The sequence below is a fragment of the Stegostoma tigrinum genome, chromosome 11 (genome assembly GCF_030684315.1).
Source record: "Stegostoma tigrinum isolate sSteTig4 chromosome 11, sSteTig4.hap1, whole genome shotgun sequence".
Lineage (NCBI taxonomy): Eukaryota > Metazoa > Chordata > Chondrichthyes > Orectolobiformes > Stegostomatidae > Stegostoma > Stegostoma tigrinum.
The window spans coordinates 72928180-72944517 of NC_081364.1; the positions used below are offsets into that span (position 1 = coordinate 72928180).

A 16338-nucleotide genomic window follows, 5' to 3' on the forward strand; every position below is an offset into this window, starting at 1 on the left:
CCTGAAATGTTATCTCTGATTTCTCTCCACATTTGCTGCCAGTTCTACTGACCTTTTCCAGTAATTTCTGTTTTTTAATTTGTTTCTGATTTGCAGCAATTGCAGTCCTTTCAGTTTTTAATCCAGTGGAGTTCCACTGCTTTCTGATGTATAACCATCATTAAAACCTAGTTGTAGAAGCCATAATTTAGAATAAATAATCATGTAGTTGACCATGACGAAGAAAACCGTGGACTGCAGGGAGATATCAATCAAGTGGAAAGATAAAATGGTGAAAGGAATTGAATCCACAGGAGTGAGTGATGATGAATTGAGGGAGACTGAACTATGGAAGTGAGGAATAGCGAGTGGTGTAGAAGAACAAACAGACCTTGGAATGAACATTCACAAATCCCTGAACGTGGTTGAACAGGAAGATCAGGTGGTTTAGAGGGTTTGACGTATTTTGCAGGCACATTATTCAGCTGATAGTTCCAATTCAGTTTCTCATCAATATTAGCCCCCAGGATGATGATAATGGGGAATTCCATAAAGATACACCCAGTGAATGTCATTTGGCTGTGGTTAGATTCTCATTTCTCAGATTTGGTTATTATCTGTAGGTAATTGTTGGTGCAAATGTTCTTTGTCACATGGCAGGCTCACTTCAATGTTGTCCAGGCATACTGCATTTAGATATCTACTGCTTCAATATCCAAGGAGCCACAAACAGTGCTAAAGTATTGTGCCAGCAGCAGCAAACATTCCCACTTCTGACCTTATGGTGCAGGGAAGGTCATTGATGAAACAGCTGAAGGTGGTTGGGAATAGAACCTGATCCTGATGAACTCCTGCAGCTGAGACAATTGCCCTCCGACAATCACAAGCCTCCTCTTCTGTATTCAGTATTATCAAACCAGGGGAAGTAGGGTAAGGAGGATAGGAGAATGTACATTGGAAACAGAGAAGGAAAAGGAGCAGAACTTTAAAACACAGAACAGGTAGAAAATAAACTTATCCAAGCAGTGCAGCACAAGGTAACTGTCAAATACAACCATATCACGTCAGAGTTATTGTTGCTCCGACAGTTTAACTGCAGGTCCATAACAGTAAACCATCAACAGTTACTTAGGGCTCTGAAACTATCTGTACAGCTTAAGATAGTCACGTAAGTATTGCTCACCCAGCTGTGAGCTGATGGTGGGATAGAGAAGCTCTGAAGATAATGTGGAAGTGGAAGTCCTGTTGAAATTAGAGGACTCAGAACTTTGTCCGAAACTGAACAGCATCCTGTTTTTGTAGTAAGTGGCATATAATTTATTTTATATCAATGTCACATGCAACCATTCTTACATGAAAATGCCTTCATATGCTGTTTTGAGCTGTAAAAGGCGTAGTGTCTCTCAGCTAAACAGACAGAACTCTTCCACATGTATGTGGTACAAGTTTGAATAAATTCACCTTGTTTCGATTTACTGAGGTCTGAAGAGGCAATCTTTTCAAAAACCAGCTATCCAAGGAAGATTAATATTCTCTGGTTCCTATTGAATTTAGCTTTGTTATGATTCCTTCATACAATGCTCTGTCAAATGGAGCCTCAGGATAGTGGACATTCACTCTCACATTTGGAATTCAGCTGTTTGGTCCACGTTTGCACTAAGAATGTAGGGACGAGAGGAGATGAGTGGCCCTTGCTTAACTCAAACTGAGATCCATGACCATGATATTATAAAGCAAGAGCTGTTTGATGTTATGGTTGTCACCCAGTTTTGACTGCATTTACGTACTGACAGGTCAGACAATTGACTGAAGGCTTGTCCACACAGACCACGTGTGTGGTTTCTCTTCACTGTGAATGACACTTGTTCCTTCCATATTCAAAGTTCCTGAGAATTAAGTGTTCCTGGCAGTTTTTGATCCAATGTTTGAGTTGAGCAGCTTGTCAGTAAATGCTCCCTTTCCAATTCCCTGGAAAAAATAAATTTACAACAGTTAAAATTAGAATGAAAGCTGCTAGACTGTCACCTGGATCATTAAAAACTGCAGACGCTGTAAATCAGGAATGAAAAATAATTTGCTGGTAAAGCTCAGCAGGTCTGGCAACATCTGTGAATGAAAAAAACAGGTTAATGTTTCAGGTCTGATGATCCTTTCTCAAGTTCAAAGGAAAGGTCGCCAAAATCAAAACATTAACTCTGTTCTTTCCTTCACAGATGTTGTCAGTCCTGCTGAGCTATTCCACTTGGATCATTTGATATCTTTGAAAGGACAGAAGATGAAAAATACAGGACAAATCAGGCTGTGGGAACTGGCTGCAGAGCCAATCATTATTTGTGCAGAGCCAGCAGAGTGGGAGGTTTGAGTGAGACCACAACAATGCTGTCGGTGTAACAATACAAACCATACAACTATCTGACCATAACCTGTGTCAGCCTGTAATTGGATACGTGTAAATGACCGAAGCTGGCTGAAAATGCATTCATGCAAGCAGGTGGGAATTCATGGTCCTCCTTTCGATAATTAATTCCCCTTTTGCACTGGTGAGAAGGCTGTTATGAAACATTTCAGGGCAGATTCAATGGACTAATATCTGGAATGAGTGGATGGCCTTAAAGGAACATCTAGAGGAAAATACAGGCTGGGTCTGTATTGTCTGGAGTTCAGAAAAGAAAGACGAGACTAAATCGAAACATGAAAGATCCTGAGGGGACCTGACCAGATGCATGGTGAAAACATGGTCCCTCTTGTGGAAGGATCTAGAACTGAGGGTCATTGTTTAAAGGTAAGGGTGAGTCCATTTGAAATTGTGAGGAACATTTCTTTTCTCTCAGAGGGCTGAGAATCTTTGTGATTCCCTTCGCCAAAAGGCAGTGGATGCAAAATTTTTATTTTTTAAAAAAAGGCAGAGACAGACTCTTGCTGACCAAGACAATGAAAGATATTCTGAGATATGCAGGTACATAGAGCTGAGGTTGAAATTAAATCAGTGATTTTATTGAGTCGCAGAGCAGGCTCAAGGGGCCGAGTGACCCACAATTGTTCCTCATTCCTATGTTTGAATAAACTGCAGGACAAAGAAACTCGAGTCTTGTCTGATTACTGTGAGGAGGGTGTTTGAGCTCCCACTTCACTCACCCAGTGGATTAGTTCCTCTCTACACCCCGACCAGCTTTAATTAACATTTGAAAAGTTTTAATCACATCAGCTGTCATCCTTCTAAATTACAGGGAATACATCATTCCTGGTGAGATGATGCATTTTAATAGGAGTAGAGAACACACGAATTAGGAATCAGTTATCCATTCTGCCTCTCGAGCCTCAAAAAGGTCAAAGTTGATTTATTTAGATTCAATTCCACATTCGCACTTGGCCTTGATAGTCTTTTTAAAAACACATCCTGTGGGCATTGCTGGCTGTGTTTAACTGTCATTAAGAAAGGGGCCATGATCTGCTTTCATGAACCACTGTAGTCCTTAAGTGGTAGGTAGACGCATATTGCTGTTAGGGAGAGAATTCAGGATTTTGACCCAGCAACACTGAAGGTACAACAATACATTTCCAAGTCAGGATGGTGAGTGGCGTGGAGGGAATTCATACCCAACAGAGTCTACAGCACGGAAAAACGCTCTGCTGACTGTGTCTGATCTTGACACTATCTTGCAAGTACTCTGTCATTCCATCTTTTATAGTGGACACAAACATGTTTTTCCAACCAACAATTTTATGCAAATTCCCTGTTTTCTTTCTGACTCCCTTCTTACATATTGGGGTTACAGTAGCGATCCTCCAATCCATAAAAACTGAGTCTATAGAATTTGGAGGATAACCGCTTGTGAATCTGCTATTTCTACAGCCACTTCCTAAGGTACTTTGAGATGAAGGTTATCAGTGTCTGGGGATTTATCTGCCTGTTATCCCATTAGTTGTCCCAATAACATTTTCCTACTAATACTGATTCCACCTTCCCATTAAACCCCGTGATCCCCTTAATTTTGGGACGTTATTTGTATCCTCCTTTTTGAAAACTTCAGACATATCGAATTGGTCTGTCATCACTTTGTACCCCATTATAAATTCACCGTTTCTGCTTGTAAGGAGACTCTATATGCTTCGTGACCAGTCTTTCACTGCCAATCTTCAATTAAGAGTTTAATGATGATCAAGAAACCGTTGTTGATCGTCAGGAAAAACCCATCTGGCTCACTAATATCCTTCAGGGAAAGGAACTGTTTCCCTTACCTGGTTTGGTCTGTGTGACTCCAGCCGTACAGCAATGCAGCTGACACTTGATGGCCCTCTGGGCAATCCAGGGAATTTCGCATCCTGTGAATGAATGTAAAACAAAATTCTATTGGTTTGTATGGTCCCTGCAGCATGCATTCATGTTCTGTTTTCTCCCTCTGATTAAATCCCTTTGTTTCCCTTTGCAGAAATCTAAACTGCTCCCAATCCTGTTGTCAGTTGTTTTATTGGCCTAATTGTGTATGTTGCTTCCTTAAATTTAATACCTGTTCATTTCCCTTTCTGTGCTGTGGTTTGATCATGTTTCCCATTTTGTTCTTGTGCCTGGCTGCGATGAAGAACTTACACAGCTTGTCCACACCCTCTTTCAATGTTTGCCATTACCCATTTCCCACCATCCATTTAAACACTGATTCACCATTTATCACAACTGGCTCATGCCTCATACCATTTTAACTTCTTTCATTTAATTATAGGACCAGAGTCTCAGAAACTACAATATCACTCTCCAGCTTTGTGTAGAATTCTATCCTGTTGTGGTCACTCGTCCTTAAGGGCCCATACTCAACTGGATTGTCAATTATTCCATCCTCATTGTACAACACCCATCTGCTTATTCAACATGTTGATTCATAAAATTGTACCATATAGACACAGGATTCCTCCTCTACTGTACTGCTACAGTTGTGATTTGGACAATTTATAAATAGGTTGCAGTCAGCTGTAATTAAAGCCATACCTTTATGCCTTGTATCTCTCAAATCCACCCTAATGCCTTCCCCAATATTACTGCAGCTTGGGGTCCATATGCAGCACTAAGGTCATTTTCTGTCCATTGGTGATTCTCAGCTCAACCCAAACAGACTTTACTTCAATACACCCTATATCCTGGCTCACATCAGTATCCTGTTTTAATCAGCAGCTCCTGACAAATCCTTTTCCCTCTTTCCTGCCCAATCCATCTTCCTCAGACAACCCACTGATTCCGGGTTTCAATCTTGTAAACCTCCTCTGAGCCACTTTGAATAAACGAACAGAAGACCAAAACCTGCAGACAGTATTCGAGATTTGGTCTGACCCCTTCCTTGGACAAATGAAGCAGAACATCTTTTCATTGATGATTATTTGTTGTCATAACAAGGGAGATGGCCTCGTAGCTTTCAGGATTTCAGAGAGATCTTAATCGATTGGAGCAATGGGCTGAGGAATGGCAGATTGAATTTTATTTGGATAAATGTTTGTTTTACCACAATGCAATACTTCACAAAGGCAGGAATTGCACAATTAATGGTTGGTCTCTGGGTAGTGTTGCAGAACAGAAAAAAACCTCAGGTTTCAGGTACATCATTCTTTGAAATTTGCATCACAGGTAGACAGGGTGGTTAGCAAGGAATTTAGCACACTTGTCTTCATTGCTCAGGCCTTTGAGTACAGGAGTTGGGAAGTTATGGTGGCTCTTCTGTCGGACTGTGTGCTGCTCTGGTCACCCTGTTATGGGAAGATTATTATTAAACTGGAGTGGGTTTGGACAAAGTTACCAGGATATTGCTGGGAATGGAGGGTTTGAGTTATAAAAATACGCGGGATAGGCTGGGACTTCTTTCACTGGAATGTAAGGGGCTGAGAAATGGCCTTATGCAGGTTAATAAGATAAAGAGGAACACAGATAAGGAATAGCAAAAGTATTTTCCCTCAGGTGGGGGGTTTCAAAACCAGGGGCTTCTTTTATTTAAGATGAGGGGAGAAAGATTTAAAAAGGACATGACGGACAACTTTTTGTTTTACACAGAGTACTCAATGTGTGGGATGAACTGCCAAAGGAAGTGGTGGATGGGGTTACAATTACAATGTTTAAAAAACATTCAGATAAGTACATGAATTCGAACAGTTTAGAGCGAATATGGGCCACACGCAGGAAGATGGGACTAGTTTAATTTGGGAACATGGTCGGCATGAACTAGATGGGCCTGTTTCCATGCTGTATGACCCTCTGATAACATTCTATATCTGCACACAAACTCTGAAACTCAATTTCTTAATTTAAAATTCTTCTGCACTTCAGAATTCCATTTAACGAATATTGTGCTCCATTCATTTTGGTAGCAAGAATTTTTCCACTTCATCCACCTCCTGCAAGATATTTTGCCTGTAATAATGTTCCAGATTTCAGAGGAAAGATCGAAAGGGGGGCAAAACAGATGAGGGAGTAGCTTTTATTAATAAGGAAAACATTGCTGCTATCACCAGAAGAGATATTTTAGAAACACTATCCAATGAAAACTTATGTTGAAATTAGAAATAAAAAGGAACGATCATCTAATGGGATTGTACTAGAGGCTTCCTAATAGTCAGAGGGAAATTGAGGAACAAATGTGCAGAGAGATCTCAGATAGGTGTAAGAATAATAAGATTATAATAGTTAGTGATCTTCAGTTTCCAAACATTTACCTGGGCTGACAGAGTGTTAAAGGTTTGGATGGTGAGTAATTTGTGAAATGTGTTCAAGAAAATTTTCTTTTCCAATAAATCAATGTTCCTAAGAAAATGAAAAGCTTTTCTTGGTTAATAAGGCATAGCAAGTGACTGAAGTGACAGAACAGAGAAACTTTGAATCTTGTGATAGTAATTCTATCAGTTTTAAAACAGTTGTGGAAAAGGATATGTCTTCCAGAAAAATTAGAATTTTTCAATTGGAGGAAGGCAAATTTTAATGGTATAAGACAAGAACTTTCAAAAGTTCTGAGGAAGGATCAACGGACCCGAAACGTTAACTCTGACTCTTCCTCACAGATGCTGCCAGACCTGGTAAGCAGACCTTTTCCAGCAACTTCTGTTTTTGTAACTTTCAAAAGTTATCAGGAGTAGACTGCAGGTATAAGGATGTCTGATAAGTGGGAGGCTTTCAAAAGTGTGATAATTCAGAGTCATTCTGTCCCTGTTCGAGTGAAAGTTAAGGTTGGTAGGATTAGAGACAAATGGTGAAAACGATACTCAGATTTCAGTCAAGAAAAAAATAATAATAATAAATTATTAGATGCAAACAACTTGGCTCAAATGAATGTCTTGAACAGTGTAAACAGTGTTAGGGGAATTCTTAAACAGGAGATCAGGACGGCAAAAAAGCAACATGAAACTGCCGTGGTAGATAAGCTTAAGAATAATTCAGAGTTTTACAAGTGCGTTAAGAGGAAGAGAGCACCAAGAGAGCAAGCAGGGCTCCATAAAGATGAAAAAGGTCAACTTTGTGTTGAAGCACAGGAGGAGAGAGAGATCTTAAGTGAATATATTGCATCAGTTTTTACTGTTGAGAAAGAAATGGAGGCTAGACAAGTCAGGAGTAGAAATATTTTGGTTGGAAAACAGTTCTCGGAAATGGGGGAGATTTTTAATGAATTTCTTCTCAGTGTTTATTAAGTAGAGAATCATGGATGCTGAGGATAAAAAAGGGAAGCAAGTGGGGATGTTCTGGACCATTGTGGAGGTGTTTACAGCCTTAAAGCACATTAAGGTTGATAAATCCACTGGATCTGATGAAGTCCAGCTTCGGACACTGCGGGAGGCTGGGGAATAAATTGCAGAGATTTTTGCTTCATCTGTTGCCACTGCTGAAATTCCAGAAGACTGGAAGGTGACTAATGCTGTCTCATTGATTAAGAAAGGTAGCAAAAACCAGCCAGGGAACTACAGTCCACTGAACCAGTGGTATACAAGGTATTGAAGAAGATATTCAGGGAGTGGATGCACAAACGCTTGGATATTCAAGGTCTGATTTGGGATAGTCATCATGGCTTTGTGCACAAGAATCATGTCTGACAAATCTATTCATGCTTTTTGAAGAGGTAAGCAAGAGGATTGATGAGAAAAAGGCAGAGAATGCTGTCTATGTGGACTTCAGTAAGGCCTTTAACAAGGCCCCATACAGTAGGCTAGTCATGAAGGTTCGGTTGTGCGGGATCCAGGGAGAGCTAGCTCATGGGATCGATGGTAGGAAGCAGAGCGTGATGGCTGAAGGTTGGTTCTTGGACTGGAGTCCTGTGGCTCATGGTGTGACACAGAGGTCAGTACTGGGACCTTTGTCATTTTTCACTTACATAAACGATATGGATGTGAATGTACTCGGCATGATTAGTCAGTTTGCGGATGATACAACATTAAGAGGTATCACTGATAGCAGTGAAAGTTATCAAAAATTACAGCAGGATGGTGATCAGATGGGGAAGTGGGCTGAGGATTGCCAAATGAAATTTCAATACAGCTAAGCGTGAGGTGTTGGCCTTTGGAAAGTTCAACCGAGGTCAGAGTCATACAGTGAATGGTAAGGTTCTGAGGACTATTGTGGGACAGAGACATTGAAGAGTACAAGTACATACTTGGTTGAAAGCAGCATCACAGATAGACAGGGTGGTGAGCAAAGCATTTAGCATGCTGGCCTTTTTCAGTCAAGGCAGTGCACATAGGAGTTGGGACATGAAAGATGTACAAGTCATTGGTGAGGCCACACTTGCAGTATGGTGTATAGTTTTGGTCACCCTGTTACAGGAAAGGCATAGTTAAACTGGAAAATGTGCAAAGAGGAGTTACAAGGACATTGCTAGGAATAGTAGGCCTGAGTTCTGAGGAGAGGTTGGCCAGGATTGGGCTTTATTCCTTGGAATGTAGGAGAATGAGCGGTGACCTTACTGAGGTGGATAAAATCATAAGGGGCTTAGATAGGAAGAATGCATGTAGTCTTGTTCCCAGGGATGGGGAATAGAAAACTAGAGTGTATGGATTTAAGGTGAGAGGGGGCAGATTTAAGGAGGATGTGAGGAGCAACTTGTTCACATAGAGAGTGGTGCATATTTGGAATGGGCTGCCAGACAAAGTGGTTGAGACAGGCACAAAAACAACGATAAAAAAGAAACATCTGGGCAGGTACAAGGATGGAAAGTGTTTGGAGGGGGACATGGACCAAATGCAGGCAATTAGAACTTGCTGAGTGGGCACCATAGTCAGCACCGACCAGTTTGGGCCGAAGGTCCTGTTTCCATGCTGTATTAGACTCTGGCTTAAAACCTCCAGGTTCTGGTCTAGTGCATCAATCCATGTGGTGGGAAGTTAAAGAGAAAACATGGGGCCCCTTTGCAGAAATATTTGTATCATCTATAATTACGGGTGAGGTGCCAGATCACTGGTGAGTGGCTAAAATTGTGCCTTCGTTTAAGGGACGTAAGGAGAAGCCTGGGAACTATCGAGCTGAGAGTCTGACTTCGGTTTTGGGTATGTAGTTGAAGGTAATCGTGAAATGTAGGATTTATGTATTTGGAGAGGTAGGAATGATTAGTTGATTGATTTTCTTGGAGAAGTAACAAAGATGATTATTGAGGGCAGAATGGTGGACGTAATTTAAATTGACAAGAGTAAAGCCTTTGATAATGTTCCACAAGGTGGATTAATTAGTAAAGTTAGATCATATGGGACTCGGAGGGGGGAGCTTGTCAACTGGATACAAATATGGCTTAGTGACAGGACACAGGGACTGGTGGTGGAAGGTTGTTTATCAGACCGGAGGCCTGTTACCAGAGGTGTTCCACAGGGGTCAGTGCTCGGTCCAATTTTGTTTGGCGTTATATAAAAAAAAAACGATTTAGATGAGAATAATGGAGACATGGTTAGCACATTTGCAGATGACACCAAAATAGGCAGGATAGTGGACAGTGAAGTAGGCTGTCCAAGATTACAAAGAGATCTTGATTTATAGGGTCAACTGGCTGAGGAATGGCAGGTGGTGTTTAATTTGGATAAAGGCGAGGTATTTCATTTTGGTAAAACAAACAAGATCAGTACTTGCACAATTAAAAGTAGGGCCTTGGGGTTAGTGTTGTCGAACAGAGAGACCTCAGGGTTCAGGCCCATAATTCTGTGAGGTTGGCATCACATGTCGAAAGGGTGGTTAAGTCGGTGTTTAGCCTGCTTGCCTTCATTGCTGAGACCTTTGAGTACAGGAGGTGGGATGTGGTGTTGAAGTTGTGCAGAACATCAGTGAGGCCTCTTTTGGAATAATGTGTCTACTCCAGATCTCCTGTTATCTGAAGAACATCATCAAGCTGGGGAGGGTTCAGAAAAGATTTATCAGGATGGTGCCAGGACTGGAGGCTTTGAGTCGTAAGGTGAGGCTTGATCGGTTAAGACAATTTTCCACTGCACTCTAAGAATTGGAGGCGTGGACTTATATGTTTATAAAATCATGCAATCAATAAAACCAGCTGAAATGTTCACTCTCCATGCATGAATTTGGACAGTTGCTTTTGCCAAACTATTTGACAAAGGGCCAAAGAGATGGAGACTCGGTGATGCTTCTCGTGGTTGGATTAACTTTCTACTCTGGATGGCGTCATGCTACCTTTACAGTCTGTAGCTTACCAGTACTGGAAGGTATGAGTTATGAGGAGAGACTGGGGCTTCACTGGAAAATAGGAGGTTGAGGGATGACTTTAGAGAGGTTTATAAAATCATGAGGAGTATAATGTGTACAGCAAGGGTCTTCTCCCTTGGATAGGGGAGTCCAAAACTGGAGGGTATATTTTTAAAGGGAGAGGAGAAAGATTTAAAGGGAAACAAGGGGGAGCTCTTTCAAACAGAAGGTTGTTTCTATGTGGAATGAACTGCCAAAGGAAGTGGCAGATGCAGGTACACTTCCAATATTTAAAAGACATTTGTACAGGTACGTGAATAGGAAAGGTTTAGAGGGATATGGACCCAACACAAGCAAGTGAGATTCATTCAGTTTGGGAACCTGGTCGGCATGGACAAGTTGGAATGAAGGAGGCTACAGAACTCAAATAAATTTTGACATTTTGGAAACAGTTCATGTTGCAGGAGAGGAAGTGTTAAATGTCTTGGAAATATGAAGGTGGATAAATCTCCAGCACCTGATCTAATGTATCCCAGGACATTATGGGAAGTAAGGGAAGAAATTGCAAAAATGTTGGTATCATCTTTAAATATCCGTGGCGTGCCAGATGGCCAGAAATGGCTGATATTATGCCTTTGTTTTCGAAGGGACGTAGGGAGAAGCCTGAGAGCTATAGATCTTAACGTAACACTGGAAAACAGTGACAGAATTAGAGTCAGTATGGATTTATGAAAGGGAAATCATGCTGGACAAAACTGCTGGAATGTTTCAAGAATGCAACATTTGGAGTTGAAAAGCCAGTGGATGTGGCTCACGTGCGTTTTGAGAAAGTATTCAAAAGGTCCCACAGAAGAGATTAGCAAGTAAAGTTAAAGCATATGAGACTGGGTATTCACAGGGATACAGAACTGATTGCTTCTGTGTGCCAGTCATTTCTTGTGTGCCAGCCAGTGACCAGGGTGATACTGCAGGGGTCAGTGATGGACGCCAGGTACTCACATCATCTATTAGTTATTTAAATGAGAAAACTCGAATATCGTATCTGCAAGCTTGCAGGTTTAGGACAGTGATCTGTGAGGAGGATGCAAATATGCTTCAGTGTGACTTGGAGTTGAGTGAGTGGGGCGAAAATGCAAGGCAGATGAAATATAGTGTGGTTAAGTTCAAGACTATCCAGTTGGATTACAAAACTAGGAAAACACAAGTCACTGACAGTAAGCATGCAGGTGCAACAGGGGACGAAGAGGGCTAATGGTATTTTGACCTTCAGAGTGAGAGCATTTGAGTACAGGAGCAGGGATGTCTTGCTGAAATTGTACAGGATCTCAGTGAGACCACACCTGGGGTAGTACGTGCAAATTTGGAATTCTTATCCGAGGAAGGATGTTCTGGCTACGGACGCTATTCACACAGTTGATGAGACGGATTCCTGGAATGGCAAAACTTACAAAGAAGGACAGCACTGATTGGTTAGGATGAAATTCACTGGAGTTTAGATTAGATTAGATTCCCTACAGTGTGGAAACAGGCCCTTCGGCCCAACAAGTCCACACCACCCCTTGAAGCATCGCACACAGACCCATCCCCCTCCAACCCACATACCCCTGAACACTACAGGCAATTTTGCATGGCCAATCCACCTAGCATACACATCTTTTGACTGTGGGAGGAAACCAGAGCACCCAGACACGGAGAGAAGGTGTAAACTCCACACAGGCAATTGCCCGAGGCTGGAATCGAACGTGGGTCCCTGGTGCTGTGAGCCTCCCGTGCTAACCACTGAGCCACCGTGACACCCACATTTAGAAGAATGAGGAAAGATTTCACAGAAGCCAATAAAATTCTAACAAGCCTAAATACAGGAAGAATGTTGTCAATGACCAGGGAGTCAGAGATTAGGGGCATGGGCTAAGCTGTTAAGGACTGAAATGAGGAAATTTTAAAAAATACAGAGACTGGTGACCCTGTGAAATTTGCTACTATAGAAAGCAGTTAAGGCTAAACAATGATGATGATGATGATGATGATGATGATGATGACGACGACGACGACATGTATAGTTGTGAGGGCTTAAGGGATCAAAGGGTATGACTCTCAAGTGGGAAGAGGATGCATAGAATGATCAGCCATGATCAAAGTGGTAATTGTAGAAGGATCGAAAGCTACAATAGCCTGCACCGGTTCCTATTCTGGCGAAGGTGGAATAAGAACAAAATGATTACAACTGACACAAATATCAGCACAACCTTATCACCACTGGATGAAAATCCGATAGCTCCTTACCAAACAGTAACATGGGAGGTACTTCACCACGTGGATTGCAGGTCAAGAAGGTACAGTGAGATTTTGGAAGCTTTTGGAGTGGCTGCTCTCTCTCTCTCATTTTCAATCCAGTTTTCAAGTTGTTGAATGTTCTGAGAAAAGCAACATAGTACGTGAGAAATATCTTTGGACATTTGCTGATACTGGGGGACCAGAGGGGTGGGACAGTGGCTGGGGGTACAGGAGGGAGTAAAGTTGTGGAAGAGGGACAATGAGAGAAACAATTGGCTGGATTGTGAGGTGGGGTGACGGGCAAAGAATAACCCCAATATCCAAACCCTTCTCAGCTCTGTCCCTCCACTCTGTGGTCTTTCTCTCAGCCACTTTCACACCAGCAGCCAGCTCAGCGTCAAAGATGTGCATGTGGACACTTTTCCATCAGCCTCGGGCACTAGGACAAGCATATTACAAACAGCCTTCAGTGAGCACAGCAATGATTTCAACCATTAACTTGTGACTCCAGCCCCATTCACACCAAAGATAGTCACAGGATAAATGTAAAAGAAAAATCAAAACAAAACTGACCACATTACATAAGCAGTTTCCATGATGCACTGGTTCACACAGTTACAGGATTGTTAAACCTTTCTGCTGGTGCTTCAACATCCAAAGGCCTTTTCTCAGAAAGCCCCAGTTGGAAAGTCTTTCTGTTCGACCATGTTCTCTCCCAGACTTGCTGGCACCAGTTCCTCGATGCTGACTTTATTAATAGCCAAGAGTCTACACAGTTTTTGAATAAGAAACAACCTGCAATTAACTTGCAGGCCTGGCCTCAAAAACCAATAATTGATTTTGCATTTTTTTTTGCACAACTGCTGCTCACAGCCCAGACGTCACCGTTCAACTCTCAGATTCAAGCCAAAAATTATTTTTTAAAAATCAGCGAGGGTGCTAACACAGGACACAGTGGAAAGACCTCTAACCAGTGAGTGCACATTGGAGTTCTGCTTTACTGAGAACACCTCTCAGTGCTGTCATCACATTCTGAAGTGGCTTGACAGGGTAAAAGCTGACAGGACCTTCCCTCTCACAGGACAGTCTAGGCCTGTTTCAGGGAGGAAGCCTGAGGCTCTCTGCAACCTACACGCAGCACCAGAAGACCCCTGTTTGAGACCTGAGACCTAAACTGAGCAATCATGCAGCCCTCTTGCTGGAATACAGCACCGAAGCTGCCCTCCCCTTTAACCTGTACTCACCGCTTGTGGCTCTCATGGAGGACCGTTTCATTCCGGCTATCCCTCCCAGTGCGCATGCTCCATAGCCGACCACGACATCTAACGACCAATAGCAAGCAAGAGGCGGAACAGGAAGAAGGCACCGAATGTGCTTGTTCTCCAACCAATCAGAGGACGAGGCCACAATTCTGAGGGCGGGTCACCGGGTCCGAAACGTTAAACTCTGCTGATCCTTCACAGATGCTGCAGACAGGTGGAGCTTTTCCAGCAAAACAAAGTGTGGGGCTGGATGGACACAGCAGGACAAGCAGCATCTCAGGGGCACAAAAGCTGGTGTTTCGGGCAGTTTTAATGCAGTTCCCATGATCTCTGAGCTTTTCCAACAGAGATAGTAGGAACTGCAGATGTTGGAGGATCTGAGATAACAAGGTGTGGAGCTGGATGAACACAGCAGGACAAGCAGCATCAGAGGAGCAGGAAGGCCAACGTCTGGGGCCTAGACCCTTCATCAGAAATGGGGGAGGGGAAGGGGACTCAAATAAATAGGGAGAGAGGGGAGGTGGATAGAAAATGGACAGAGGAGAAGGTAGATGGAGGGGAGACAGACAAGTTAAAGGAGCGGGGATGAAGCCAGTAAAGGTGAGTGTAGGTAGGGAGTTAGGGAGGTGATAGGTCAGTCCATGGAGGACAGACAGGTCAAGGGGCGGGGTGAGGTTAGGAGGTAGGAGATGGGGGTGGGACTTGAGGTGGGTGGAAGGGATAGGTGGGAGGAAGAATAGTTTAGGGAGGCGGGGACAACCTGGGCCAGTTTTGGGATGCGGTGGGGGTAGGGGAGATTTTGAAGCTTGTGAAGTCCTCAGTGATACCAATGGGCTGCAGGTTTCCCAAGCGGAATATGAGCTGCTGTTCCTGCAACCTTTGGGTGGAATCGTTGTGGCACTGCAGGAGGCCCAGCAAGGATATATCGTCTCAGGAACGGGAGGGGGATTTGAAATGTTTAGTGACTGAGAGGTGCAGTTGTTGAGTGCGGAGCAAGCATAGGTGTTCTGCCAAGCGGTCCCCAAGCCTCCGCTTGGTTTCCACGATGTAGAGGGTGCCACAACGGGAACGGCGGATGCAGTATACCACATTAGCAGATGTGGGGTCTGGGAGGGGGGTGACAGGGGAGGTAAATGTGCACGTGTAGCTCTTCCTGTGGTTGCAGAGAAAAGTGCTGGGTGTGGTGGGGCTGGAGGGGACTGTGGAGCAGGCAAGGGAGTCATGGAGAGAGTGGTCCCTCCGGAAAGCAGATTAGGATGGGGAGGGAAAAAATGTCTTTTGTGGTGGAGTTGGATTGCAGATGGCTGAAGTGTCGAAGGATGATGTGTTGAATCGCAGGTTGGTGGGGTCGTACGTGAGGACGAGGGGGATTCTGTTTTGGTTGTTATTGCGGGGGGGGGGGGTGTGAGGGATGAGTTGCGGGAAATGCAGGAGAGACGGTCGAGGGTGTTCTCGATCACTGAGGGGGAGGTTGCGGTGCTTGAAAAATGAGGACATCTGAGATGCACAGGGGTGGAATGCCTCATCCTGGGAGCAGATGTGGTGGATTTGGGAATAGAGGATGGCATTTTTGCAGTAAAGTGGGTGGGAGGAGATGTATTCTAGGTAGCTGTGGGAGTTGGTGAGATTGAAATGGATATCGGTTTCTAGGTGGTTGCCGGAGATGGAGAGAGAGGTATTAGAGATGGTCCAGGTGATCTTAAGGTTGTGGTGGAAGGTGTTGGTGAAGTGGATGAACTGTTTGAGCTCTTACTGAAAGCATGACGGGGTGTTGATACAGTCGTCAATGTAACAGAAGAAGAAGTGGGAATTAGAGCCAGTGTAGGTATGGAAGAGGGATTGTTCCACGTAACCTACAAAGAGGCAGGTATAGGTTGGGCCCATGCGGGTGCCCATGGTCACTCCCTTTATCTGTAGGAAGTGGGAGGAATTGAAAGAGAAGTTCTTGAGTGTGAGGACGAGTTTGGCTACGCAGATGAGGGTGTTAGTGGAGGGGGACTGGTCGGGCCTGCGGGACAGGAAGAAGCAGATGTCGTTTAGGCCATTTGTATGGGGAATGCAGGTGCTTAGGGACTGGATGTCCATGGTAAAGATGAGGTTTTGGGGACTGAGGAATTGTAAACTCTGGAAGAGGTGGAGAGTGTGGGTGGTATCATGGACGTAGGTAGGGAGTTCCTGGATAAAGGG

The 16338-nt window shown here is 43.5% G+C and overlaps 2 long non-coding RNA genes across 2 annotated transcripts; both read right to left on the reverse strand.

The window, feature by feature from the left end:
• Positions 1–404: 404 nt before the first annotated feature.
• On the reverse strand, positions 405–4285 carry LOC132210222 (uncharacterized). The gene is made up of 2 exons (XR_009446453.1): positions 4219–4285; positions 405–1947 (listed from the first exon to the last, which is right to left on the reverse strand). It is a non-coding gene; the product is annotated as an uncharacterized LOC132210222 (long non-coding RNA).
• LOC132210223 (uncharacterized) lies at positions 4283–14216 on the reverse strand. The gene is made up of 3 exons (XR_009446454.1): positions 14134–14216; positions 12899–13029; positions 4283–4302 (listed from the first exon to the last, which is right to left on the reverse strand). It is a non-coding gene; the product is annotated as an uncharacterized LOC132210223 (long non-coding RNA).
• Positions 14217–16338: the final 2122 nt, after the last annotated feature.